Source organism: Oryx dammah, unplaced genomic scaffold (genome assembly GCF_014754425.2).
Source record: "Oryx dammah isolate SB20612 unplaced genomic scaffold, SCBI_Odam_1.1 HiC_scaffold_3, whole genome shotgun sequence".
Lineage (NCBI taxonomy): Eukaryota > Metazoa > Chordata > Mammalia > Artiodactyla > Bovidae > Oryx > Oryx dammah.
In genome coordinates, this window is record NW_024070187.1 from 112,203,187 (window position 1) to 112,206,114 (window position 2,928).

Genomic DNA, 2,928 nt, shown 5'->3' on the forward strand with positions numbered 1-2,928 from the left:
GCCTCCCCCATCAGACTGTGAACCCCACTATCAGACTGTGAGCCTCCCCCATCAGGCTGTACATCTCCTCCATCAGACTGTGCATCTCCTCCGTCAGACTGTTTGCCTCCCCCACCAGACTGTGAGCCTCCCCCATCAGACTGTGAATTACCCCAGGAACAGGAGCAGGCCTGATCCGGTCCGGAGTCCAGTGCCCTTCATGGAGGCGAAGAGGGAGGGTGGCTGGGGCGGGTTTCCCAGTCTTAGGCTCTTGCTGCTGTGAAGAACGAGGCATCACAAGCCTGGGGAGGGTTTGATATTTATTTCACGCACCCAATGCCAGGTGCTGAACCCCAGTGTCCACACGTTGCCCGGCTTTGCGACGCCTCCGTCAGCATTCACGCTCCAGCCGTCAGCCACCTTGATGGGCACTGTAGACATGGCCTCTGTGGCCTCCCAAGATCCCTCTGCACTGGGGGTGTCAGACAGGAAGCCTGCTTGAAACTCTCCTTTGCTTTCTACACTTGCCTGTGTCTTTCTCTTGCAGCCATGTCCCCGAGTCCCTGACGTGGGTCACTAAGGAAGGTCAACATGGGGGGGAGGCACCCAGAGGCTGGCTCCCCTCTGCTCCTCCTCCCCTGTCTCTGCCCGTCACCCATGCCCAGCCGCCCCGGCCTCTCTTAGGTCCCAGACAGTCACGTCCTAAGGCCTCCTCGCACCTGTCCTCCTCCCAGCCAGAACGATGCTATAAGAACGCTGCTGGCCTTGCTCCCCTTGCTTGAAGCCCTCCAGAGTCTTTGCTGTGCTTTGTGAACACAGATCAAGTCTGGCGTCTCCCCTCTGACCGCACAGCTGCCCTGGGCTGTGCTGGAGCTCGCGGGCTCCCCCGTGCTGGGACGGCTCTTCTTGCCAGGCCCACTCAGCTCCTCTCCCTCTCTGCTCAAAGTCACCTGGCCCTCAGCGCCCCCTCATCACCACCCCACACCTGCCTTAGCTCTCCTGGGCATGTAGCACTGTCTCGGTTTTCTCCCAGATCTACCTGCCTGCACGGACAGACATTTCTCTCCAGAACAGGGGCCTTGTCTTCCTCTCTCATCACTGGGTCCCCAAGCCCAGAAATGCTTGTAAGCTGAGAAATCTGGGGGAAGCAACGTCTCTGAGCTTTGGATTCAGATAAGGGATGAATCAGGGCTTCCCAGGGGGTGCTAGTGCTTGCCAATGCAGGAGACATATATCCCTGGGTCAGGAAGATCCCCTGGAGGAGGGCATGGCAACCCATTCCAGCATTCTTGCTTGGAGATTCCCCATGGACAGAGGAGCCCGGTGGGCTACAGTCCACGGAGTCGCAAAGAGTCGGACACGACTTGGCACCTGAGCTCACATGCACTCCTGCACCTCGCCCCCCTCCCTTCAGCCCGCACTGACCCCGTTCTGTTCTTCTCTGTCCCTGTGTTGGACAGATGTTCCTCCAGCTGTTGGCTCCCCCTCCTCCCCTGACCCTGGGCCTGAGCTGGAGATTCAGACTCTGACAGATTGGGAATTTACACTGTGGAGGGGCTAGGGCACACTTCAAGATAGGAGATGGCGGTGTAGATATCTAGCCAGCCCCCTGCCCCCGACCCCAGCGCTGCGCACAGGGCAAGCCCAGTCCCTTATTGGGCATGAATTCTGGTTGAACCTGGGTGAGCCCACAGAAGAGAGGGTACTGGGTGGTTGAGCTCTTTGGGGGCCAGCAGGAAGCCCCTCTATCTTTCCCGAATGTTCGAGGCTTTGCTGCTCTGCCCTGTTAGGCTCTCTGTGAGCGTTCTCTCTTTCTGTTTCTGAAGCAGAGACCCATCTGGGAGGAGAGTGTGATGAGGACACTAAGCCTGAGGATTTCTAATGGGAGGGCCCACTGCGGAGAGGGATGGGGGCAGGGTGGACCCTGGCCTGGCAGAGGATGCAAAGCCGACTCTTACATTGAATTCTGTCTGAAGCAGGTTCGTGACCTTGGGTGGGGGCTTCCATGCTCTGAGCCTCTCTGCCCACTCTGCTCGGTGGCCTGCCAGGCTTGGAATGGGACCTTGCCCGCACCCTCTTCTCGCCCAGGTGTCTGTGCTTACATTCAGGGCTGCCCCCTTGGTGGCCCCCGGGGTTGGGACATAAAGTCACTGTCTGCAAGTCCTGAAACCTAAGCCACAGGCATGGCTGCAGGAATAGGTCGTCTGGAAGCTGCCTTAGGGTTTTCGAAGTATCCCCCCTCCCCCGGCCCACCCCAACTTCTAAAAGTCTCCTCATCCTCAAGGTGCTGGGTTCGGTTTCGCCCACTGCTGCTCCTTCAGAGGCCCCTGTAAGAGACCACCTTTCTACTTATGATCTGGCTTCATCTTGTCTCCCTGGGGCGATTTCGTCCGTGATCGCGTCCTCTTGGGGGTGACAGACCACTCAGCTGCTGTGTTCACGCTGTTATCCCCAGTGCCTGGCACTTGGCTCTTCCAGGGTAGGTGCTCAGTAAATACAGGAAGAAAGGGCCAGAGGAAGGGCGGAGGGCAGGAGGCGGGGAGGAGGAGGAAAAGAGCAAGGCTTGAGGACAGAGGTCTGTGGCCTGCGGCCCTGGAGGGTGGGGGCGCGCCCCAGGACCTCCGCCGCCGCGGTTGCTGAGCGTCTGGCGCTCGCCCGGGCGGGCGCCGGGCTGGCCGGCAGGTGGCGGTGCGCCCTCGGCTGCGCGGCGGCGGCGGCGGAGCGCCGAGTCCCCTCCTCCCGCCGGCGCCCTCCCCTCGCCGGCTCCTTTCTCTGCGCTCTCGCTCGCACTCCCCAGCGCCCTCCGCTCTCCCGGCCGCGGTCTCTCTCGCCCGCGCCGCCCCGCCGCCGGCCCCGCCGCCGCCCCTCGGCGACCATGGCGCTCCGGGGATCCCCGCGCGCCCCGAAGGGCCCCGGCCCCACCGCCCGAGCCCCTAGCCCAGGGGCGCC